At 43.9% G+C, this 26,843-nt stretch overlaps 2 long non-coding RNA genes and 1 other non-coding gene across 4 annotated transcripts in view; 2 read left to right on the forward strand and 1 right to left on the reverse strand.

Annotated features, from left to right (window-relative positions):
- The window catches only part of LOC117997403 (uncharacterized), a 114,890-nt gene that overhangs the window by 1,484 nt on the left and 86,563 nt on the right, over positions 1-26,843 (forward strand). The window lies entirely within an intron of this gene.
- Gm39044 lies at positions 63-11,291 on the reverse strand. Its single transcript, XR_869770.2, has 3 exons — positions 10,887-11,291; positions 9,613-9,696; positions 63-405 (listed from the first exon to the last, which is right to left on the reverse strand). It is a non-coding gene; the product is annotated as a predicted gene, 39044 (long non-coding RNA).
- On the forward strand, positions 16,942-17,099 carry Gm22177. The gene has a single exon (XR_003947008.1). It is a non-coding gene; the product is annotated as a U1 spliceosomal RNA (small nuclear RNA).

Consider the following 26,843-nt stretch of genomic DNA (forward strand, 5'->3'; position numbering starts at 1 on the left):
AACTGGGCAATGAGACCATGTCTCAATTAAATAAGCAAACAATCAAATCAGCTATTTGTGAACATTTAAATATTATTATTATTATTATTACATGTGTTTTGGGGGTGGGCATAGGTAGCCTTAGGCAATGGTCTCGGGTCCCCACTTGGTGGTATTTCTGTGAGGAACATAAGCTAGTACATTTCACTTTAGTGCAGAGTGAAAATAGAGGACGCTGAGTACCGAACTGAAGTGAGAAGCATCTACTCTCGTCTCAGTCAGTCTTCCTCCAGCACCGTTCCTCCCACCTGACAGAATGCAATAGCATGCAGTTCATGAGCAGACAGCTAATGATGCCTAAGTCCACATCTTTGTGCTGCCAATAGGGAGGATAGCAATCATATTCCAGATGTTCTGGTGGCAGTCCTGTTGGGAAATTTAAAGTTGGCTTAGTTTAGTCTCCTTTTGCAAAGGACTTGTGCAATATGATTTTGTACATTACCAACAACTAAATAGAACAACTAAATTTTTGGATCATTTTAAGAAGCTGTACAGAGGGAGGCTCCCTGTGAAAGTAAACTGATTTGTGTCTATCTGACTATTAAACTTAAACCCTTATGTTGTGTGCCATAGAGAGCAAGCCTTGCTCACCCATGCTATGCAGAGCTGAGTTAGGCTTCGTGTGGCCCTCTAAATGAGATGTGCTGCCCAGGTCTGACAAACTCAGCCTCTCAGCACATCTGTCATATAAAAGCTCCTCAGGAAATACATTCTAGTGTTTGGATGCCAACTTCTCTGTACAACCATCTTTAGCTGTGAACATCCACACGTGAGACAGGATGCCTTGGCATTTGGGCTGAGGGAGTTTAACATCTACCTTGGAGAATAGCTGTGCCCTATTAGATACAAGGACCAGGGTTAACAGATGTCCAACTTGACCTTTAAGAACTCCTATGTGATTCTTACCATTCTAGCAGAGTAAGGTCTAACTTTGAATTCAGACCAGCAAATGTGTTTGTTGGGTCCTTAGCATTAGTCTAGTCAATTAATTGACCTGGGACATGTGAAGGGACAAAGTCATATCACAGCCAGTGTTAGGATTATCACTGCTGTTGAAGTAACTCTTGCCCCACCCACCAGCTAGGGCTAATGAGCTAAACACACCATGTAGCTGAAGGCATCGACTTCAATATTTGATACTGGCATTTACATGTTCAACATTGTTTTTCATATTAGTCTTCTAGGTGTTGAGTTACTGAAGATTGACTTGATTTGTAAAAGCAAGCCCATATTAATATGAAAAAGGTGATTTATGTATTATGACCAGAAGAGAAGGGTATAAAAGTTACTTTTATTCACCTGATGTAATTTGTTGTCTAGAAGCTTACTGCCTTTGTCTGCTAGGCCTAGTCCTACAAGCCCTAGCCTCCGTACAATCTAATCTAGACCTAAAATGCTTTCCGCCTCTGAGACTTGATGTTGAACATGATCACCTTTTCCGAGCTCTTTCTGATCTCTGGCTGGCTGGTTCAACTCAGCTGTTCTGGCTCAAACTACTGTCCTAGCTGACTGATCCAATCTCACTTCTCTCAGTTTCTCCTGAGTTGCTTTGCTTCGTCTCATATTCTTTGGCTATATGTTCTAATCTTTCTTCTCATTCTCTAGCTTCTGTCTTTCACCTGTGTCTAACATGTTCCCACTCTATAACCTGTCTCTCTAAAACTGTCCCAGTAAAACTGCCTCCTTCCTTTTTCTCTCTGTGCTGCTCTCTCTTAAGTAAAGCTGGGCATATCTTCTTCTGCCCAATATTTCTTTAATTCATCACTTTGTCTGCCACTCAATTAGACATCACTTTTCAGGCATAGGGTACTTTTTTCTGCAAACTACCACTATCTTCATTGTTCAGGATTAAAGGTATACACTAAGGGCTGAGCCACACCACAACTAGAAACAGTTTTGGGGGGGTTGTTGTTATTGTTTTGTTCTGTTTTATAACTAAAACAATCTCAGGGTTCAAAATGTGATCAAATATCCTGCAACAGAAGGTGAATATACATGCTTTAAAAAATTAGCCCTGGGGCCTAGAAAGATGGCTCAGCCATCAAGAGCATGTACCTCTCTCTTACAGAGGACTTAAGTAGTCCAGTTTCCTCCACATATTCATCCAATTAAAAATGAAGATAAAATAAATCTTAAAAGAAGAAAGGGTGGAGCTCTTGTCTCTAGCTGCATATGTATCAAAAGATGGCCTAGTCGGCCATCACTGCAAAGAGAGGCCCATTGGACTTGCAAACTTTATATGCCCCTGTACAGGGGAACGCCAGGGCCAAAAAGGGGGAGTGGGTGGGTAGGGGATTAGGGGGGTGGGTATGGGGGACTTTTGGGATAGCATTGAAAATGTAAACGAGGAAAATACCTAGTAAAAATAAATTTTAAAAAAAAGAAGAAAAAGAAAGGGAGAATAGCATTGGAAATGTAAACGAGGAAAATACCTAATTAAAAAAAAAAGAAGGGAGAAAGGAAGAAAGGAAGGAAGGAAGGAAGGAAGGAAGGAAGGAAGGAAGGAAGGAAGGAAGGGAGAGAGACAGAGAGAGAGACAGAGAGAGAGAGAGACAGAGAGAGAGAGAGAGAGAGAGAGAGAGAGAGAGAGAGAGAGAGAGAGAGAAAGGAAAGAAAGAAAGAAAGAAAGAAAAAAGAAAACCTGGGCTGGCTCAGGGGTTAAGAGCACTGACTGCTCTTCCAAAGATCCTGAGTTCAATTCCCAGCAACCACAAGGTTGCTCACAACCATCTGTAATAGAATCTGATGCCCTCTTCTGGTGTGTCTGAAGACAGCAACAGTGTATTTACATAAAACAAATAAATAAATCTTTAAAAAGAGAAAAAGAAAACCTGTCTCATCTGTCAGGATGGAATCAGATACATTGTCATATTTTTCTTCTTACTGAGTTGTGAACTAATCAATCCTATCTTTCTTCAATCTGAGCAACCCTAAATCCAAGAAGAAAAACTCTTCAGAGACTTTAAAAAACCCAGCTCTCTAGAAGAGACTAGTTTCTTTCAGCTTTCCAAGTCCCCCCTCGGATTTGCAAAGATTCTTTCTCTGTGTCTGCTACATGGATTTGCTTCCTCAACCCCACCAAACACTTTCTTCAACTGTGTTCTAGATTTCTCCACTGCTACCTGGCTCAATAGAAATGTTTTTTTAACTTTTAATTGTTTAACTGCCAGAGAAAATGAACCTGATCAAGACCCCTAGACTGTATCACTGGAGTTTTAACCCAGGACCTTTCCATACACTAGTCTCAGTGGCAGAATCACTCAGCCACATCCTCAGCCCATAGCCAGACTGAACGTCCCTTCCTTGTTTCACCTGAATGGCTGACTTTGTTTCTCGAACACAGCAACCAAGAGATTGAATTTGATGGTGGTGTTAAAGGAAGCCCACCAGAAATGACCACTCAAATACAGTTTTTATAGCCAATTGAATGTCTTCATTCCAGTGGCTGGGACTACACTCAAGTATTTGAGGACCCAAGTGTAGCTTTGACCATTTAGTACAAAAGGCTTTTAAAGGTAAAAATCACATCATCATATCTTACTTTGCAGCTGCAGGGAGAGGTTTTTGCAGAAGCAAGCAGTTTAACAGAAGCTAAGTTAGCTCAGAAATCTTAACCTTGGGTTCCTGGAATAGAGTTGAGTAATTTTCCATGGGATTCTCCATCAAGAAAATCAAGTTAAATCTGAAATGTCCTTAGCAAGAGTATAAGATGGTAGTACCACTGCACTCTTGTCCAGTCTCAGTCTCCACATGTTCTATGGGCATGAGTCAAATTGTTGATTTGTCTTTTTCTAGGCAGACATAGTTGGTTCTAAGGACTAGTAGCTTATCCAAGTTTATACTCTATTTGATGTAGTTGGCTATGCAGTTGATGCAGGGTCCTACTCTTAGCCTGATCAGAATATGAATCAATGGTACCACTAATATTTAGAGTATGGTGGTCAGCCATGGGAACCAGACAGAGACTGATACTGTTGGTAACAAGGAAAAGAAACTTATTCTAAGTACTACATCACTTCATTTTCAGACTCCATTTAATCATAGAAAGAAATTGAATTCAAAGTCCCAGGCCCTAACAGGAGCTGGGGACTTCCCTAGAGCTGAGCAGCTTCTGTTATAAACAGTTGTCTGAGTCCAGACATCTCAGAGACAACTTATAAGGAGACAGTTGTTTGAGTCCAGCCACCTTCAAACAAGTTCATATTCCCAGGCCTAGTAATGAACACCTATCCCACTTCTCCAAATGTTTTCTTAATTGTCTGTTAACTGGTAAAGGATATAGAAAGTGCTGTTATCTAAACCAAGATGGGTAAGTTATAAAATATAACCAGTTGACTATTATGCCTTAATTGACTAAATGCAACTTGCCCACTCCATTGTTTCCTTATCATTCTAAAATTCTTGGCCAGAGTCCAGAAGGGGACCTGGCTGCAAAAAGTTGAATTAAGGACCTTGAAGCCTTGGATACAGCCCAGTCTCCAATGGGTACTCCCTTGCCTGACCTGTAATGTCAAAAGACAATTAGATAACACTTCACCTTCCTCCCAACTCTACCCCACCCCCCACCCCGCTTTATGTTCCCATCCTTTCAAAAGGTTGTACAACTCCCTTTGAGGACGTGATTCAGATCCCAAACTGGCCACCTTCCTGAGCACTCAAAAAAAATAAAGCTTCCATTTTTAATCTTTTGTCTCTGAAGTGAGTTTTCTCAGCTTCCACACCAAACCCAATAGCTACCAAGGATCTGACTTACATCTCCTTTCTTTGAGGTTTTCTATGACCATGTCAAGATTTCCCCTAATTACCACTGATTGGTTGTCATAGAAACGGCAAGTTTCTCCTAAGGCTATAAAAGTTCTCCCTGATTGAAAAACAGAATGTCCAGCATCTTTCAGTTCATCAGGTAGTCCTCAGAGACTACCTCTGAGAGTAAATCAGCTTAGCAATCCAGCCTGGAAATAGAATTCTCCAAATGATGTGGGTCTGATTCTCGGTTCTCTAAAGTTTTGGTTTCCAACAATCAGGGCTAAAATGCCTATGGCAGTTGCACTGGCAATTCCTGCCCCTCCTAGGATCAAAATGAAAATTGGGAGCTGTTCGATCTTCATTAACAGAGTCAAGGCAAATATGAACTCTCCCTGATTCTCTATTATGAGCATATACATGGGGGAATAACATAAACTAGTATACATATAGTGGGTGTGAGGCTTTCCAGTGAGTTGGAGGTGGCACATTTTAGTCAAACTGTTAGCACAAGCAAGTCAAGTAATTTGAGGACTTGATACAGGCACACTGTTCTTGGTAGGGTGACTCACCATTGGCATGCATTTCTGAAGGCCTTTTTCTAGCCAGTCTTCTCTACAACCTGATTTCCTGACCCTCATCTAGACCCATATTGCTCTACTCCTGGAAGGAGGCATAAGAAAGCAGAGATACACCTGAAAAGTAGAGTTTTCCATCCTTGGCTTTTATGAATTTCCATGTCCAGGTTTGAGGCTCAACATCACAGTTTAGTAAACTCTGGTCACTCTTTTCTTCAAGGGGTCTGGGGTCCACGTGACCATCCCTCTGTTGTCATCCTCCCTGGCCTTTTTTCAAGCGATGACAGAAGCTACTTTTACAGCAGTTGGGGTGGTGAGGATGCCTGGGTAGGTTCCAGGGTCTAGGCAGAGATTCTCTTTATCTAAACCAGTTCCTGGCTGAAACTAGTGGGTGGGTTCAGAGGTGGGAGATGGCAGGAATCCCTTCAATGGCCTGGTGAGCTTTCTGTAAAGTGCAATGACTCGGTTCGATATTTCTGCTTAGGGAATTATCTCAGAGTTTGAGGGGAATGAGAGGTTCTGATGGTTTGAATAAAAATAGCCCCCATAGGCTCATATCTTAAAAGCTTAGTCACCAGGGAGTGGCACTACTTAGAAGGATTAGAGGATTTATGGCCTTGTTGCAGGAAGTATATCACTGGGGGTGGGCCTTAAGGCTTCAGAAACCCAAGCCAGGCCCAGTGGCTTCCTTGTCTTCCTGCTGCCTGTAGATCTGGATGTAGAACTCTCCAGCACTCTATCTGCCTGCATCCCACCATGTTCTCCACTATGATGATAATGGACTAAACCTCTGAAAATGTAAGCAAGCTCCAATTAAATGCTTTCTTTTCTATGAGTTGCTATGGTTGTGGTGTCTTTTCTCAATGATAGATCACTGACCAAGATAGGGGTGCTCTCCCAAACACAATTTCAAAAGAAGGAAGCCCTCCCAGTAAGGAGTGCATTGGGCCCTGAGAAGAGAAAAGAAAGAGGTTGACCCAATTTTTCACAAGTTTTCAGGATCAAGTTGATCATAATTTCCTTAAAGAGTTCTATTCATCCTTTCAGTGTAATTTCTAATTAATATTTAATACCTTAGTAAAATTTTGAGGCATGTTGGTCGTGAAGGCCAGGCCATTGTTGTACCCCAAAGCTAGGGGCAGCTCAAACCTAAGAATTATTTCCTGAAGAAGTTTCTTAGTAACTACAGTCTCTTTGTGGGTAGGGTAGACCTCTACCTGTCAAGAGAAGGTGTCTACAAATGCTAGCAACTATTTATAGCCAAAAATATTAGGTCATATTTCAGTAAAGTTTAACTCTCAATGTTCCATAGGCCCATATTCTCAAGCATAGATCTCTTATGGGGTCTTCTTTCGCCCTTTGGGGTTTACCTGAGCCCAGGTGGCACATCTAAAAGTGTTGTCATTAAGCAGGCTTCCAAAATTTGTAGTGGTCTTAGGAGTTCAGAAGTTCTGAGGCCCCTAGGTGGGTGGCTTGGTAGAGATCCAAAACCAATTGCCTTCCCTAGACTCCCAGGAAGGATGGGTGTAATCTGGCAGCCTTCACAATCCTTTCTTATTCTGTTTGGCCAGTTCTTGTTTCTCCCTGTCAAACACCACCCTCCATCCCCTACCCTAACTCAGTATACTCCAGGTGGTTCAGTAAACTAGACTCCAGCAGGACTTCCAAGACCTGGAGAGGATCCATTGTTTCTAGGACCACTTCTCTGATTGCCAGATCAGCCTCTCTTTTGCTCTGGCTTCTGAGGTATCACCTTTTTTGGTGTCCTTTACAATAGACAGTGACCACCCTTTTGGGTAACCAGATAGCTTCCAATAGAACCAAGATTTCTATTTTTGATTTCTTTCCCTGCTCAGATTAGCAATTCTCCTTCCCTATATTGAGCCCATGGGCCATTGTGAAAATATATTGGCTATCAGTGTGTATTGTGATAGCCTGTTTTTCCCCCAAGACCGTGCTTAACTCAAAGTTAAAAGCTCAGAAGCTGAGGTTCCCCTGCTCAAAGATTGTGTCCAGGGAGTCCTATCTTGGTCACTACTGCTGCCCCTGCATACCTGATCCCATCTTGGATGAAACTGCTCTCATCTGTGACTCATCTGGGATTACCAATGGATGTCAGCAACTCAGGCCTGATAGACTGGATCAGTTCAGACAGCTCAAGACAGTCATGCAGAGACCCTCAGAGTCATCATCTGGCAGGGTTAAGAGGGTTGATGTCTTGTGGAACCAAATGTAGAGTTGATCCCTGTAATGTTTTCTATAAGTTTGGCCCAGGGAGTGGCATTGTTAGAAGGTGTGGCCCTGTTGGAGTAGGTGTGTCACTGTGGGCTTGGGCTTTAAGACCCTCATCCTAGCTGCGTGGAAGCCAGTATTCTGCTAGCAGCCTCCAGATGAAGATGTGGAATTTTCAGCTCCTCCTGCACTATACCTGCCTGGACACTGCCATGCTCCCACCTTGATGATAATGGACTGAACCTCTGAACCTGTAAGCCAGCTTAAATGTTGTCCTTATAAGAGTTGCCTTGGCATAGTTGGTCATCAATGGGAGGAGAGGCCCTTGGTCTTGTGAAGGTTTTATGCCCCAGTATAGGAGAATGCCAGGGCTGGGAATTGGATTGGGTGAGTTGGGGAGCAGGAGGAGGGGGAAGGGGATAGGGGATTTTTGGAGGGGAAACCAGGAAAGGGAATGACATTTGAAATGTAAATAAAGAAAATATCTAATAAAAAATGTGAGAAAAAAAAAGTTGCCTTGGTCATAGTGTCTGTTCACAGCAGTAAAACCCTAACTAAGAACAATCCCGAAGCAGGGCTTGGTACCAGGTCACCTGGAAGTTAGACATCCATTTCTTGAGTGCTCCTTTTAAGAGGACTTCAACAGAGTGTGGGGCTGTCAGAAACATTTCATGGCCAAAGTCAATTTGTCAGTTTCTTGTACCAACAGGGCAGTGGCAGCTGTGGCCCTTATACATGCTGACCATCCAGCAGCAACCAGGTCAAGGCTCTTGAACAGATTGCCACCAGTCTTTTCCAGGTTCCCAGGGTTTGTGTAAAGAACCTCTAGGTAGGGGCTGGTGAGATGGCTCAACAGGTAAGAGCACCCGACTGCTCTTCCAAAGGTCCGGAGTTCAAATCCCAGCAACCACATGGTGGCTCACAACCATCCGTAACGAGATCTGACGCCCTCTTCTGGAGTGTCTGAAGACAGCTACAGTGTACTTACGTACAATAAATAAATAAATCTTAAAAATAAATAAATAAATAAATAAATCTTTAAAAAAAAGTTAATAAAGCACGTAAGCAAGCAGTGGGTGGGACATTCTCTTAAAAAAAAAAAAAGAACCTCTAGGTATACCTCTGGCCTCATCCACATACAAGTGGAATGGCTTAGTAATGTCTGAGAGGATCAGGGCTAAGTTAGACACCAGGACCCTTTTCAAAGTCTGAAGGCCCTCTGCTCAGTCTCAGTCCATCTCAAAGTCTATGTATCTCCAGGGATGGCATAGAGGGCATGACTATATCAATAAAACCCACCATCTGTACCTGATAGCCTCCAAGCACCTTCAGGAAGATAACTGAAACATGTATGTATCCATGAGTTCGCGTATCTGCTTTCCTTCCTCTAGGTTGTAGTCTAGGTATGCGAACAGAGAGATACACAACTGAGCCTTCTTGGCTGAGACTTAGTATCCCAGGACTTGGAGGGTCTCTAAAAAGGCTTCTATTGCCTGTGCATATTCTTCCTCAGTGGTTGGAGCTATGAGGAGGCTATCTACACACTGGAACAGATTGCTTTGTGTGTCTTTTTGTCTAAATTCCATTACATCTACACTCAGGGCTCTATTAAACAATGCTGATGAGACTCTGAACCCCTTCTTCTGGTTTGTTTCTTCCATTTCTTCTCTTATTTATTTTCCCCAAGGGCAGCAATCACCTCATAAAAGTTTCCTTCCCTTTCTGTTGTTGGCTGTATCTTGGCTGTTGTAAACATGCTGAACAAATTTCCAAAAGTTGAGAACAGTCATCCCTTCAAATCTCTGTAATCTCTGGAGCTTTTATCCTTGTCTTGAACTAACACTAGCAGCCTGCTGGGTTTTGAGGAGACTTCTGGGTATATGGCAGTGAATATCTGATATGTCTCACAAAGCTTTTCCAGAGACCGAGCAGATGATTCATCAGGTCCTCGAATAACCTGACCTACCACTTTTAATCTCCCAAGTAATGATGGGGGTCGTGGCATCTAATGCCCTCTTACCTTAAAACAGTTCCTCATAGGCTGAAAGGGCCTGCAGCATATCCAGAAATGGAGGAGTTTTGGAACGTCTGATTATCCAAGTCACTGGTAGAGAAGGAGACAAACTATGAACAGGAAAGAAGATAACTTCTGTTGTGGTTGTGTAGCTTGGTATTCTTGTAGTACTCTTAACGGTGGAAGTGTGTGTGTGTGTGTGTGTGTGTGTGTAGATGGGGAGAGACGTCTCTGACTTTTTTGTCTGCTCTTGGGACCTTTGTCCTCCTACTGGGTTGTTTCATCCAGCCTTGATATAAAGGTTTGTGGCTAGTCTTATTGTAACTTGAAATGTAGGGCTCTGTTGATATCCCTGGGAGCCCCACTGAAGGGAAACAGAGGAGTGGATCTGGGGGAGAGGGGAGGTGGGGAGGGGAACTGGAAGGCATGGGGAGAGGAGCAACTGCACTTGGGTTGTGATGTACAAAAGAACTGTTTTAAAAAGTTGAACTTCCATTCCCCTGCCCTAACAACACTATTAGAGTCACTTCCCCCTTCTCTGGTCCAACCCAGATGCTGAGAGGAAGAAGGGGAAGGAGCAGAGCTTAAGCTGCTCGGGGGGACCTATTTCTCCTTCCTGCATGTACTCCCCACTTCCACACAGAGAACAGGACCAGGACCCCAGTACTGTGAACGGGAATCAAGTGACTAAACAAGTTAGAAGGGAAGGGAGGAGTTCGACGTCCTTCTGTAGAGCTGAGAGTTGAACAGACAGAGGTTTTGATTTTTCTGTGAATGCCAAGGGCAGGCTAAAAGGTTTCAGGTCCCTAACCAGATGGCACAGGTTTTAAGGCAAGGAGTAAGGTTATATGACTGGGGAGCCACCAACATTGCCATAGCAACAGGAGTAGCCAGTAACCAAGGTGCATCCCCAGTTGCTGCTGGAAGGAGGGGTGCCACTGCAAGGGTGGACAAACCTGTATGGCCTGTGAGCCTGTGGGACATCAGGAAATCATATGCAGCCTCAGAGGCACTGATGGCTGCCGTCTAGGATGGCCCGCCCACTCCTCTTACAGCTTAGATCTGTTTCTCAAAACAACAGAATTGCCAGACACACACACAGGGAGAAAACTGTCATACAGAGAGACATGTAATAAAGACAACCAGGGGTGACCGCCACACATTCTTACACCTGAACAGACGGGAGAGCCCAGTGACATCTCACACGGATTCTGGACACAGAATCTATAGCTGTGTCAGACAGACCTAGCCAGATGTCTCCTCTTACAGGCTGAACTTACCTCTAAGATGTTCAGAGCAGATGACTTTTGATTTATCTTTTGGGGAGCTGCATCACCTCTGGAACACCCAGCAGCGACAGTTGCAGAGGGCTTTTCCAGTTCCCTGGAGTCCTCTCCAGCTGTGTACTCTTCTTGACTCCTGGCAGTCCCAAGTCCAGTGTCAGAATCCAGTCTCTGGGGATCTCACTGGGGCTTCCAAAATATTACAAGGAATCTGCCAGAGAAGATCACTCAGCACAGTTTATAGCCAACTGAAAGTGTTTATTCCAACTGGCTGGGACTATACTTAGGTATTTAGGAACCCACTGTAGCACCAAACATTTAAACCAAAAGGCATTAAAAAAAAGATTTATTTATTTTATGTATGTGAGTACACTGTCGCTCTCTTCAGACACACCAGAAGAGGACATCTGATCCCATTTCAGATGGGTATGAGCCACCATGTGGTTGCTGGGAATTGAACTCAGGACCTCTCTTAACCATTGAGCCATCTCTGCCGTCCCACAAATGGCTTTTGAGGGCAAAACCCACATCCTGGTACCCTGTTCTGCAGCTGCAGAGAGAGGATTTGCATAAGCATACAGGTTAAAAGGAAGTTAAGTTAACTAGGGTATGTTGACTTTGGGTTCCTAGAAGAGAGTTGGTTAATTTTCCATGGGATTCTCCATCAAGGAGAACAAAGTCTACTCAAACCTGAAATGGTCTCAGTACGAATACCTCTGTACTATCTTCGCTTGTCACACAGTGGTTGAGAGAGATAAAGTTTAACACCTCTGCCACTGCTGTTTCTCTCTCTCTCTCTGTCTCTCTCTCTCTCTGTCTCTCTGTCTCTCTCTCTCTCTGTCTCTCTCTGTGTGTGTGTGTGTGTTTGTGTGTGTGTGTGTGTGTGTGTGTGTGTGTGTGTCTTCTGTCAAGTGCGTGTTTGCTCTGGATGTCAGGAGTTGGCTCTCTGCCAGGATGAAACTCAAGTCACCAGGCTTGGTAGCAAGTGCCCTTCCCTGCTGAGCCATCTTACTGGCCCCAACAATTACATTCTTATGGTGTTGTTGAATTAACTTCCAACTTTGGCCTTTCTTACACGACAAAACTGGAAAGCTTTGAATTTTATCATTGATTCTGTGTTTGCTTTGTTACCTGTGACTTACTACAGCATTAACTCATACGAATCAGAAATAACAGATTGTACACTGCTCTTTAGTTTTTTGTTTTTTTTTCAATACGGACAAAATGAGCATTGCATTGATCAGTTGTGGAATAGTTAGAACTAAATTCTACTTTTTCCTAAATAAAAAAAAATGTTAAGTATAATTAATGATGGAGTAGATTTCTAAGGATGTATCTGTTTACAAGTTTAATGGGAAGAAATGAAAAGCTCAACATTTCTCAAATAGGGCCCAGGATACTTTAAGATGACTGCCAGGGATCTGGGTTGGCAATAATTTAAGGGAGGGCCTTCCATTTATTGGACAAGTTTTGAAGGCAAAGCCCCCTTCCCCTCCACCTTTTTTTATGACCCTTTTCATTCTGAGGCCTTTTATTCAATGTGTTGTGAATGAGTTCAGGGAGGAGTGGGGTGGGGTGGAGAGAAGCTCTCTGAGCTACAAAAAGTTGAGAAAACACCTTGGAGATAAGAATCGAAAGAAAACATAGGGGCCCAAAATCTTCCCACATTGAGGTCATTCCACAGATGAGTGCTTCCTCCTACTGCTCTTTCTGAGGAGCCTTCACAAGGGGCCCAGGGCCCTAAAATAGATCATAGGATTGAGAATTGCTTATCTACTTGAAGATGGGGCTTCTGTCCCTGTTGTTTCCCCTGTGACATCAGAAGGGCCAAGTATCATGCCCTAATCACATCATGGGAACTCAAAGTACATCTGTCAATTGATTCTAATTAAATTTCTGGTGATTTCTAGTCATCTTGTTCTTTAATTTGTGAAGATATAGTGATGGTTGGATTGTGTTTGACTAAGTAATGAGTAAATTTATACTTAGTGGTAACTTAGAGCAGAAAATAGGGAGAGGTTACCTGTGTCTGATGAGCTTACAAATAGAATGAGTACTCAAATTAAGGTTTTCCTCCACATAGAATTTTACATAGTAGCACATTAAAATAAAAATAATTATGAATGACTGGTGAATAGTGTTGTTCCCGGGAATTTACACTAATAAATGTTAAATGAATACTTATGCCTGATAGTGGTGGCTCGTGCCTCTTATCCCAGCATTAGGAAGGCAGAGGCAGGTGAATGGATCTCTGAGTTCAAGGTCAACCTGGTCTACAGAGTGAGTTCTAGAATAGCCAGGACTAAACAGAGAAACCATGTCTTAAAAGGGAAAGAGGAAGGGAGAGAGAGAGAGAGAGAGAGAGAGAGAGAGAGAGAGAGAGAGAGAGAGAGAGAGAACAGAAGTGCTAGAGATAAAAAATTACCACCCCTGCAGCGGAAAAAGCATTTCTCAGAGGAAGAAGTTGGTGTTTCAAACCTGTGAGAACACAGTAACTTACTCAGCTAATTATATATTTAAATTTTTTTAGTACTGATGGATCCAAAGCTTAAAGTGGGGTGTGTGTGTGTGTGTTTGTGTGTGTGTGTGTGTGTGTGTGTGTGTGTGTGTGTTCGTGTGCTCTGGCACAGATGCAAGTTTAGATACATGTGCACAGGAAACCAAAGATCAATGTCCAAGTGTGTCTATAGTTTACTGATTGACTACACTGGTTGGTGAGGTCAGGTTTGATAAGTCCTGGAAATCCAAAGTCCGGTTCTTGAGCATCAAGCCTTTTATAGATTGCATCAGCAGCCCTGATTAAAGCATTTTTTATTCATGAAACGGAAGTCAACTGGAAAAAATGTAGATAAAAATAATTGATACTTTAATTGTTTTTATAAGTATGCCTATGGAGATTTACTCTGGTAGGATCTTGGTCCTGAAGGAGGATTGATTAAGCAAACTATACACAGGTGTCTGTGATTTCCCAGTAACTCGTTGCCCTCTTAAGGGGGAGGCCCCCTTGGGCCAACTCCATATTACAGCCAGAGCCCTCCCAGAATGCACTGCAGCCAGTTCTAGGGAAAAGTAGCAGCTTTCTTTGTACCAGTGACCTCAAGTGACCAGAGGACAATCTCTTCCTTTAGTTTCCATCTGAAGGACAGGGAATGAGGGACCTCCTTGCCCTGGGGATTGGTCCAACCCTCTGGCAATTGGGAAGATGGTACTCTGTTTGCCCAGTCGTCTGCACTAGGGTATGTACTAAGTCACATACATCTACCTGAGTCTCCTCTCCTACAAGTCTATAACCCCCACCTGCCCTTCCCCCACATTGTTAGAATGCCCTACTTATTCCCAGGCACCAGCCCTTGTCTGGAATCCAGTAGGTTTTCATTTCCTGGTTCCCTCAGGCAAGTTGTAGAATCAGAGGACAGCCTCTCCTCTCAATCTTCCACCCAGAAAAAAACAAAAACAAACAAACAAACAAACAACAAAAAAACCAGAAACAGAAGGATTCTAGGCAAGTATTAATTGTAATCTGAATTATTAGTTTTTTTTGGGCTGGACTTCTTTGTTTGTTTGTCTCTCTACATAGTCCTAGCAGTCCTAGAACTCACTATGTAGATCAGACTGGCCTTGAACTCACAGAGATCCATTTGCCCCTGCCTTTTGAGTGCTAGGATTAAAGGCATGTGCTGCCACACCCAACAACATGCCATTAAAACAAAAAACAAAAGACTACATGTCTGGGGGCTGTATATGCACAGGAGTCAAAGACCGTTAAAGGCCAGAAGTGTAGATCTGGTGTTGGGGTGACAAGCAGCTGTGAGCCAGCTGACTGGGTACTGGGAAGCAAACCCCTCTACAATAGCACCATGGTCTCTAAACTGCCATGTCTCCAGCCCTTGATAGTCTTTGGGGAGTAATACTAAGAGCAGAAACCACAAAGGAAAGAGTGGATGTCTTGATGGCATACCTTTTCAATTGTCTGATACTGAAATATTTTCAGTTGAGATGATAAGATGTTGAAGATTAACTGCCAAAAGGGAGTCACAGGAGGAAGATGATCAGTGTGACACAAGACTTGCTCATCTGTGAGCTGATAACTGTCAGTCTGGGTAATGTGTTGACAGGCATGGGCGGGTGGGAAAGATTTTATATATACTACGCTATTTCTGTAAATGTTTTGAAGGTATTTTTAATAATAAAAAGTATGTTTATCATGAGCCAGATGTGGTGGTATGGTCTGTAACCTCAGCATGGGGTGGGCCAACACAGGCAGATGGTGGAGGGGGTGGGGGTGGGAGGTTGCTGGTTAGCCAGTCTAGATGAAGCACCGAGCTTCAGGTTCAGTGAGACACCTTGTCTCCAAAGAGAAGGGAGAGGGAGAGAGAAGACGATAATCCATACCAATCTTTGGCACCTCCACAAACAACAACAACACACACACACCCCTCTTTACTCAGTGGGAAGAAAATAGGCTGATTGAAGGCATTTAGTTTTAAAAAGTACAAAAAAAAATCCTGGTACTTAGGAGACCAAGGCAGAGGATTCAGAGGTTGCCCCAAGTTTGAGGGCAACCTGGTTTGCATAGTGAATTTTAGTCCCACTTGGGCTCCATAATGAAGTAATGTTGGTCTCCAAAGGAAGTCCCAAGACAACCAGGGCTGCAGAGAGAAATGCACCACCCCACACACACACACAAAAGCAAGCAAACAAAAAAAGTATAGAAATGACCCAATACATACAGAAAAAAATTAGAGTGATGGGTTTTAAAAACATAACTTAAAAATGCACCTGGGGGGGGGTGCTGGTGAGATGGTTCATTGTATAAAGAGGCTGTTGCCAAGCCTGACAACCAGTGTTCAATTTCCAGGACCCACATGGTAGGAGGAAAGCATTCAGTTCTGCAAGTAATCTATGACCCACACGTGCAGGTGCACAGTGGCATACTTCTGCTCCCAACACACACACACACACACACACACACACACACACACACAATGTAATAAAATTATTTTAACAAATGTATTTTATCCGCGACCAACTCAAACACTGCCAATAAGTCTGCTGGGTGTGGTAAGGTGATGTGATCACACTCATGTTTTCCTGCCTAAATGTATTAATTGGAATTAGTTTCTGGACAGAAATAATATATACCAAGATGCTTAAAAATATACCAGACCTATAATTCAGTTATTCAGGGTGGAATTTGGTCAAAAGAAACAACTCACAGAGATTTTCAACACCCAGTGCCTATGGCAATGTACCTCAGATGAATGGAAGGCTTCAAAAAGCAAATGGAGCAAGAAATCATTCATTCATAAATGGACTCATTCATAATGAGGACCACTGAAGGTGGACTCGAGCCATAAAACCACAGGAAGATATGCTGTATGCTGAGTGAGTATACTTTAAATCCAGACAGAAAAATACAGTGATACCAAAGTGTAACATGGCCAGGCTTCCTACACAGTGCTGCAAGCCCTGCTTCTTAGGTGACAGAGGCAGGAAGAGCTCAAGTTGAAAGTTTGCCTGGGTTACAGAGTAACACCTTGCCTCAAAAGAATAAGCAGAGAACCCCAGTGGTGGCCCACGCCTTTAATCCCAGCACATGGGAGACAGAGGCGGGCAGATTTCTGAGTTCGAAGTCAGCCTGGTCTACAGAGTGAGTTCCAGGACAGCCAGAGCTATAAAGAGAAACCCTGTCTCAAACCACCCCCCCCCCAAAAAAAAAACAACAGAAAGAATGAGCAGAGAGGCTGGGGGTGGATGTGGCTCAGTGGAAGCAAAACAAAAATACCAATGGGATTATGGGAGGTAGGTTTGGTTTCATTTGATTGTGCCTGTTTCTGGTGTATGTGTGTATTCTATATGTTTTAAATTTTTCTTAGTTTTAGAATGAACAAAAAAGTTCATTTCATGTCATATTTCAGAAATAAAGATGTTTCCTGTCAATTAAGTCTATTTAATATACTTTTTGAAATTGACATCCTAAACCCAGCAGTGAGGGAGATCAAAAGTTCAAAGCCAGTGGGCTCTGGAGCAAGGCCTTACAAACCAATCAGTAATGCTCACCTGACAGGGAGATGGCAAGGCCCAGAAGACCTTTCTCAGGGTAAGGCCCATCTCCTGCAGTCTGATGTGCTAACCCTGGGACTTTCTCACATACAAGAAATTCAGCTGCACAAATTTCTGGTAGTGGGGGACTGTGTTCATAGTCTCCTCTGTAAAGAGGAGGAAAAGCAAAACCAAACAGCAACAAGTTTAAAGAAAAGGCAATTTTCTATTAGCACAATAACAAAACATAGGTTACCAAGACCTATGTAGTAATTTCTGCAGAAACTACACATGACCAAGAGGGGCTGTCAGGATGATTCAGTAAGCAAAGGTGAAGATTGTCTTGCGGCCAAGCCTGACAGTCTGCTCTCCATATCTGGGTTCCATGTGGTGAAAGGGGGGCAGGAAAAGCAACTCCCCAGAGTTGTTCTCTGATCTCCATGTGTGCACCGTGGCATGTGCACACCCACACCACACACATGAAATGCAATCCTTAAAACCCCTTCAACAATTGAACAAGAAAGCCCATGGCTCTCCCTCAAAGGCCTCTGTCTCTTTGTTTTTCTCTATCTATCTCTGTGTCTCTGTCTCTTTCTCTTGTGTGTGGGTGTGTCTGTCTGTCTGTCATCTGTCTGTGTGTTCTATCAATCACCATTAGTAAAGAAAATATGGGCAGGGCAGGATCATTCAATCCTTTGAGGACCTGAATAGAACAAAAATATAGAAGGCCAATGCCCCTCCCACAGGCAACCTCACCCCACAAACCTCTCCTAGCCCCAGACTTTGTCCTCACACTGGGTTCAGGCCTCTGGACTGAATGACATCACTGGCTGTCAGCCAGCAGGTCATGGGATGTCTCAGCTATGTCCCACAGTCCATTTCCACTTACCTACCTCACATCATATGACCTGTTGGTCTGATTCTTTGAAAAACCTGAGCATGCACTTTGGTGTTCTGGGAGGAACAGCTTTACAACTGGTCCGTTCCCTCCCTCTCCTTCCTTCTCTGATGATGAAATCCTTAATTAAAGGCCTGACCCCAGAGTTCTCAGTTGCCTCATTTCTCTAGTGTTTCTACTTCTGCCCATGGACATCTTCCTTGTGTCTTGCAGCTACATGACATTCTGTGGTCCTCAGGAGGGGCATCTTCTTCCCTGGCCACAGTGTCTTATTCTTCCACAGACCTGCTTCTACAGGCCTTTGTCTAGTGCATTCTTCCTGACCTTGGTCTTCAGTTAATGGTAATATGGATGCTGTCATTGGCTCCTTGATATACAACCTGTTTCCCCCCTCATCCTTGTGGTATTTCTGCTGTGTGCATTCTGCTAATTTCTGGGACCCTATCACATTATCTGTACAAGTCCCATTCTCATGGATAAGCTTCATAGACAGGTTTGCTTCAGTAGAGTAACCCAGCAGGAGAGAGTGGAATAGACAGAATGGAATCCTCATTGCAGGGCAGGAAAACCCACTTCTTTGAAGCCAGGTTTCCCATCTGAATAAGGTCTAGCAATGCCTCCTGGAAGAAAATGCCTTGTTGACTGTAAGAATAGAAGGATGATGACCAAATTCTCAGACACCATGTGACCAATTTCCAATTCATAATAAAAGGGTCACAAAGAATTCCTTTAAGACTAAGGATGTAATGGAGTTGAACTACTACATGGCTACCATGCACAAAACCCTGGGTTCTATCCCCTGAACCACACAAACTGGTCATACATTTGTAACCTAGCATTCAGAGGTTAGAGGCAGGAGAGTCAAGGTCACCCATGGTCACATAGCAAGTCTGAAGACAACTTGAACTATATGAGACCCTGTTTCCAAAAGAAAAAAAAGGGACAGTGAGGATAAGAATAAAAGAAAATAAATATCCCCTCTTAACCTTTGGTAGGCCAATCAGTGACTAAGAATTTGGGTTCAAACCCTAACTCTGTAGTTATAAGCTGGGAGAACCTGGGCATAGGGCTGCCCTGCCTGCTGTACTGAGGCCTGTAAGGATCAGAACCAAAAACATGTGCACTGGATCAAGATCCTGGCATTGAGAGATGGATTGCCAAGGTCCACTACTGTCTTCTTTTTAAACTTGTGAGGTGCAGGCACAGACCATAGCAGGTTTATCTGTTTTGAGAAAATCCTTTGCTCGTGTGCTTTGTGCTTTGTTTGCAAATCATAGTTCCTCCTGTATAATGACTACAGTGGCTAGTAATGATTCCAGAAATGAACACTTTGGAGTAATTACTGTGCTTGCAGAGGATATATCAATTCAGGTACTTCACGGATGCTGACTTAGTTTGTTTGCCCAACCATCTTTAGAAAGTATGCACTATGATTTTCTTCAATTGTAGATAAAGAAACTGTCATAGCAATGTCAACTGACTTCTCAGGTTATAACACCAGTAAGTAGAAAAGTCTAGAGTCACCTTTGATCTAGCCACCATCACACTCTACTGGTTTTCTCAATGACTATTTGCCAGCTGAAAGTGACTAGCTATGAGTGATTTGTCCAAGACTAGTCTGAGAAAAGAGAAAGGACAAAGAGTTGCAGACAGTGGCCAGAGAGCCCGTGGTCCCCTCTGTCCCTGCACAGCTTCTTTCGTCACTGGAAAGTTTATTCGAGTCCTTGACCCACTTGACACTGGGCTTGCCTGTGGCTGTCTTCCTATGGAGCCCCAGGCAGGTATAGCACTCACTATTTAACTGAGCCCAGTTTCTCATTTGCAATCTTCCTGACTCCCATTTCGTGAGTACTGGGATGACAGACATGTTGCCACCTCCGGCTGTTCTCATTCTTTTTCTGTTTGCTTGTTTCCCAGTACTGAGGATTGAATCCAGGGACTTGTGCATACTAGGCAAGCACTCTACCACTGAGCTCCAGTTCCGTGTCTGGTCATGGCTACTCTGATTAATACAGAGCATGGTACAAGAGATTCTGGAAAACCTCCAAGCTTAGGTCTTAGGTAACTTCCGCTTGACTCTTGTTATGTTTCCTGTGAGGAAAGCCAGCTGCTATGATGTGAAGAAACTCAAGCAATTCAGATGCACAGTGCACCTGCAGAGAGATGCTGTATAATAGTCACATCCTCCAGCTGTCCCAGCTCAGACACCATACTTTCAAGGGAAAGCACCTGACAGCTTTGCCATCTTCCACATCCGCTCCACAGGAAGACCTCCAGCCACGCCCTTTCACAGAACCACTGGGAACAGTAATACACCATTTTCACTGGCAAGTTTTGCTGCAGTTTCTTGACTAGCCCCACAAAATCCTCTGGACCAGAAGTACTGGGGAGAAATCTCCATTTAACCTTGATTCCAAAAAACGCTGGTTAATTGAGTGTCCTTTCCTGCCTGCCCCTGCTCCCCAACCCCACTCACACCCAAGTCCAGCCCTGGACGGAAGTTGTGTGTTCTGGGCAAGGCCCTCTCAATTTGGCTGATCCCAGCCCTGTGGTAGCCATCATATGCAATTATAATTGACTCTTCATTTTCACTTGGTCGCCTCTCTATTTTCTTCCTTTTAATACACCTATCTAGGTGGTTATCCTCCCTCCTCCTTCTTCCCCTCTTCCTCTCTCCCACCCCAGCCTTCTACCCTTCCTTCTTCCTTCTCCCTCATTCCCCGAGGCTTCTCTCAGGCTCACACTCAGAGAGCTAAGGATGACTTTGAACCGTGATCTTTCTGCCTCCATCTCCCAAATGCTGGTAGTTGACAGGTATGACACCATGCCTAGCTTCTTTATATACTTCCTTAAATAATTTATGGTGCAAGATAGGACATAGTTCACTAATGTATGTGATGTATACGATACCTTCCAGGGAAGGATGTATGGAATTTACAAAAAAGGTCACCAGGTTAGGATAAACTCCCACAGTCTTGTTTTTGGGTAGTGAGGCCTTCAGTCTCATGGTTAGTGTGTTCTTTGCAAGGTGGCCAGAATAGGAAAGATAGTAGATGCAGTTTGAGGGACAGAATGGGGCAGAATTGCGGAGCCTTGGTAGCTACCTTTCAAGCTGGGTCTCAAGGGAAGCAGGGCCAGTTCTGAGAACAAACAAAAGCCAATGCGAATCCCATGCTGTTTTAGTTCTGGCTTGAGGGAGCTCCAGCAGGCGATGTATCTTGTACTGTGTTTAAGGCCACATGTTGGCTGGAGGTGGAATCAAATCAAAGATTGTAGCTAAATTATAAAGGCCTCTGGGGACTCACTTTCTCCAATAAGGGTGCCTGTCCTCTTCCCCTGGTGAGATCCTACTGCTGTTTCCAGACACTGCCTGATTCCTTGAGCAAGGCTAGGTGGCATAATCCCAGACACGCAGAAGGAAAAAATGGAACCATATCCGCTGCAGCGATGTTTGGTGCTAAGACTACGGGGAATGTTTACTTTCCATTTTCCTTCCCGTATGCTTTCCAGATTTCCTATAATGAGCATTGTTGCTTGCAGAACGTTGGAAAATAAAAAAAAATAATAATAATAAGCTTTATTTTTGTAATGCCTTCTGTGCCGTACTAAAAGCACTTTGGTTTATTTTGTAGGCAGCAGAGAGACATTGGATTATTTAGGAAAGAAACAATCCCATCTGGTTTGGGAGTAGTGCCCAGTGCAGTGCGGAGGTGTCTCTCTAAAGCATCTGCCAGTGCCTTGCCCCAGAAGCACCAAGAACCACAGGATGATTGTACAAACATTATGGACAGGCTCCAGTGTAAGGCCCACTCATCAACCTCTCTGCTTCTGAGTCTGCTGTTGCTTGGCAACCCTCTCAGTGACACCCTTTCTATTCTGCCAACAGCTCTTCCAAATCTGCCATTTCCTTCCCAACTCGGCCTGTGCTCTCTCTACAGGTGATGGTAGAGAGAACTCATCACAGTTGCTATGCCACGAGAGGATTTTTCCTGTCTTCTTTCTGCTTCCTATTAGGTCTAGTGCCTCACTTGTTAGGTCCCAACACATATATGATACCTTTTCATATTAAGGGATTTGATTTATGTTGAAAATAATATTTTAATGAAATACATTCTAGTGCATGTAGTTGCCTTTGTAATAGGCACAGATCTGAGTTTGGAGGGCTGCTGATGAAATTTTCGGTTTCTTATATTCGAGGACCACAAATCTCACCAGGGACAAATGTTAGAAACAGAAGCCGGGTCAGTTTATTAGGGAAGGGAAAAGCACTCCCAAGACTGGGAACAGGCTTGAGAGCTCACGTGCAGCAATTTCTTCCTAGAAAAAAATCTTCCAACTTGGGGAGAAGCTCTTAAAACATAGGATGTTCTAAAAGGAGCCAGAACATTCCATTCTGCAGAGGATCTTGTTCAGGTCAAGAAGTAAAACAAAACAAAACAAAACAAAAAACAAAAACTCAAAAAACAACCTCAAAGGCTTCAGGAAATTTCTAAAACTGACCAGATCCACTAGGCCCCTCCTTCCATAAGCATTTATAACTGTAAGGACTGCTGATGGACATTGTAAGCCAGACCAGATGCTGTAGAACAGGCTTAAAGCAACTGATCTGCCTGGAAGAGGCAGAGACCAACCAAGTTGTCTGGAAGAGATGTTGTCAAGCAATGAGTTCCAGTTTTCCAACTTCCATGAGCCACCATCGCCACGTCAGGGTGGGCTTTTGGTAATGTAATGTATCTGTCTTTGGGTCATTTCTGCTCCTGTAAGTAGTCTCTTCCCCATTCTCCTATAAGTCATCCCAATAAAACTCACCAAGGAGGATGTTAGCAGTTTCTTTACTCTAGTCTTTTCTTGGTTGCCTATCTGAGGTGAGTAGAGGTTTGTTCATATCTTCCCAGGAATAGTGCCTGTCACACAACAGCTAAGAAAAACAAACATTCAAAAAAAATGGCTGGCCCACAAGGCTCATGACCTTTATAGGCACCCATTTTCTTATGTTCGTATATCAAGAACGTTTCCCAGGCATGCTGTTTGTTACCTGGAGCCTGGGGGTGGGGGGCTTCCAATACTTACCCTACCACAGCTTCAAATCCTGCAGTCATAGAATGCTTTTTGATGAAAGAAGAAGACCACAAGGCCAAAGTGCCCAGAGGCCAAGATGTTGAAACATCCAAGTGTTTCCTTCTTACAGCATGTGACCTTTCTCCTAAAACAATTCATCCTGCTCGAGACAGTCAATCCTATCAAAGGCTATTGTAGAGGCTGCACTTTCTCTCAGCTTCAATCTCTATACATCCCAAAACCTTCCTTCCATCTTTTAGGGCCTCACCTTGCAAGCAGATGAACCAACCTCACATTCTTGCCCTTCTCTGGCACAAGCCTCTTGGAATCCTTGTCTCTCTGTGGCTAGTAGAAGCGAAGGATGGCCCACACTCTCAGCTCCACTGTCTCAGCATCTAAGAGTCCCCAACCCAGTGGCTCCTGTCTGTGTATCAAATCTTCCTAAGCCAGTCTCTGGAGAAGGGACTTAGTGATGTGAGTTTCCCTAAGTCATTCACTGCCACGAGTCCCCGAGAGTCACCAAGTGCTTCCTATCAGCTAAGTCAGTTTCTAATTCCATGCTCCACAGGAATAATTGCTTATCTCTAAGTGTTAGAAATAGTAGCCCCAAGTCCAAATGTTCACTGCTCACAGCCTTTGGCAATAAGTCTTTGACAAACTGAAGCTGTGTGACTTAGACAGCTAAGCTCCATGGGTTATCATAAACATAATGGAGCAGAGCCTGGGATCTGGAAACAAAGGTATTCTGACGGCAGATAAGCAAGTGGACCAGCCACTACTCCTGCCTACTCTGTGGCAGCACAGGGAAGTCACTGCTAACAGGGACTCATGGAGAATGTGTCACATGGTTCCAAGAAACTTCCACCTTGCATCTTGGAAAGGTAGGCAGTCAGCAGAGACACCCCAGAGCAGAGAAAAGCATCCAAAGTGCCTAACAAGACATACAATGTAACTGCCCTTCTTGAGGTCTGCCTCTGGGTCAGGCATCGAAAAATACTGCTATAACATGCTCTTTAGGAGGCTGGCATGCAGAAAGTTCTTCAGAGAGTGGCAGCAGCATCTGTTACACCGAAGGAAGAAAATGTCCTGGCAGAAGGAGAGGTGGATGGCAAAGGGGTCTCCGTAAAGTCTCAGCCAGCCATACAGGGAACTCTGGAGAGCAGAGAGATTGGATAAGTCTCCCTGGTCCTATAGGTGGGAGTGACACAGCATGTCATAGATTTAAAGCTGACTTTGGGTAAGCATGAGAAACTAACAAACTCCAAGGCTGATGGTTTTCCAAAGTGCCACAGAAAATAAGTGTAGTTCCAGCCTACCTGGGCTATTACATGTTCACAGGGAGGACTGACTAAGGAAAAGACATCTGGACAGGCTGGAGGGAGTAGCAGTAATAGCAAGAGATTGAGACTGTAATCTAGAGCACGCTGTGGGGAAGGTGCTAACTAAGCCTAGGCAGGGCCTCAGCCATTTAGTTACAGAGGAATGAGGAACACCAGGGAGGATCTAGGTCACATGGAGCCATGAGACACAGGCATAGCATTAGTGTGAAAGGTGTATTACAAACAGGGACAACCACAGAGAAGAGGACTCGGAAGAGCACAGCAAACCCGGAGACACAGCAGATAACAGGGTAGACAAACAGACATTTACCCGAGAGTAACACCAGTAGCTAGGTAAGGTTCCGAATCTGACTTCAGAGAAGGCAGAAGGGAGACATATGCAACCTTGAGCCTTGGTGCTATTGGTTCCTGGAAAGAGATGGTTCCACAGAGCAAACCTGAATACATTTTAAAGTCAATAATGTGTGTGTGAGGTCATTGCAGGACACTTGGGGGTGCTCATCAAGAAGACGACGACTAGGTTGGTTTGAAGCCCCCATACAGCATGGCAGGTATGGGCAAATAATGAGAGCAGTGGTGGTTGAAGTCATGGGAGCAAAGGAAGACGCTGGGGACTACAGCAGAGGTCAAGGAAAGCAAAGCCGAGGAAACGGAGATGAAGGAAGGAAGGGAGCTCAGAAAGGAGTTAGCAGGAGAGGAGGGATGCTTTCCAGCACGGTGGCCCACATTTGCTACCTGGGCTACATTGTGGAAGGTTGCCTTAAAACCAAAAAAGACTTGCAAGTTGGAGAGGGTCAACGTATCAGACATGAAAAGTTGGGACATAAAGACATTATTTTTGAGACAGGATGTCATATATCCCAGGGTGCCCTCGACTTGCTGTGTAGCTTAGGATGATCTTGAACTCCTGCCTCTGCCTCCTGAGCTTTGGGATTCCAGGTAAACCATTTGTGGTTTACGCAGGGCTGAGGACTGAACCTGGAGTTTCCTGTAGGCAAGCATTCTATTGCCTGAGTCACACACCCAGCCCAAGATACTTGATTTAAGTGGGAAAAGATCCACCACCATCTTAGAACATGTTGAATAGAATGAAAGCCACAGCACCAGGAACTGGAGAGCCCAGCAGAGTTTGGACTCTGGAATCTGGTAAGCTCATCTGGCCCTTATCACTTAATGGGTTCATTATCTTCAGTACACTGTATTTCATTAACTCCTCTGCACACACTTGGATGCTGAGTCAACTTCAAGATTAGAGATCAAGTAGGGTATATATTTGGAGAACGAGGCATGCATTACTTGCTCAATAAAATCCTGATGTGTATCTGTGTCTGTGTCTGTCTCTCTCTCTCTCTCTCTCTCTCTCTCTCTCTCTCTCTCTCTCTCTCTGTGTGTGTGTGTGTGTGTGTGTGTGTGTGTGTGTGTGTGTGTGTTTTGCTAGGGACCACGCCCAGGGCTCATGCATACTTGGCAATCACTATCCACAAAGTGCCATCCCAACCCTTGACTAGTGTATTTATTTGAGCTTTTTTGGTGAGGAATGGGGCCATGGGTCGGTCGTGTATAGCATGCTATATATGTGCACTTCAACGTAAGGCTCTGCTTATAGGTTTCTGAGAAACTGTGAAAAAAAATCAACTAGTATTAGACTGAGGCAGTTATGCTGGTAAGATGGCTGGAGTCATGTCAAACTGATTTTGTACACAGCAGTCATTATTAGGCCACACATCTACAGTAATTTTTGTCTAGGTTTTATGAACTAAAATTTCAAAGATTGTTTCCAAATGATGACTCGTTCTTGAATTTCAGATGGGTACCAGTCTGGGTCAAATATTCTTCCATTACATGAGAACAAGGCCTGGGTGAGAGACAGGGACAGTGTTTGTGCTGAGGAGTGAAGAAACACTGCTACATTTCATTGCTTTGGAAAGGATATATCTTTTCTGTGGTGGAAGACTGGCGTTTTGGTGGGAAGAAGGGTTCAGTGAGGGGCAACTGAAGATTTGAGAAGTATTACTGTGGTGGTTTAAATAGGTTTGGCCCCATGGGCTTGTGTGTTTGAATGCTTAACCCATGGGAAATGGCTCTATTAGGAGATATGGTCTTGTTGGTGTAGGTGTGGCCTTGTTGGAGGAAGTGTGCCCCTGTGGGGGTGGGCTTTGAGGTCTCCATGCTCAGGTGAATCCCCTCTTGGCTATGCTCAGGCAAATTTCCTCCTGGCTTCCTTCGGATCAAGATGCAGAACTCTCAGCTCCTTCTTCAGCACCTGTCTGCCTAGACACTGCCATGCTTCCTACCATGATAAAGATGATGAAAGACTGAACCTCTGAAACAGTAAGCCAGCCCCAGCTAAATATTTGCCTTTACAAGAGTTGCTTTGGTCATGGTGTCTCTTCACAGGAATGAAATGAACCCTAACTAAGATGGCTGCCTATGAGAATGGGAAGAGAAAGAGAGCGGAAGTACTACTCTGGAAGTGCAACGACCAAAAGAGGCATTTTGCTCAGTCAGGTGTAAGCAAGAAGAGATAAGTGATGACAGTGTGCAAACTGACTGCACGCCTCTGTAACAAACACTCAAGGCCATTAGTTTATAAAGTGGAAAAGTCTATTCTGGCTC

The sequence above is a fragment of the Mus musculus genome, chromosome 7 (genome assembly GCF_000001635.26).
Source record: "Mus musculus strain C57BL/6J chromosome 7, GRCm38.p6 C57BL/6J".
NCBI lineage: Eukaryota > Metazoa > Chordata > Mammalia > Rodentia > Muridae > Mus > Mus musculus.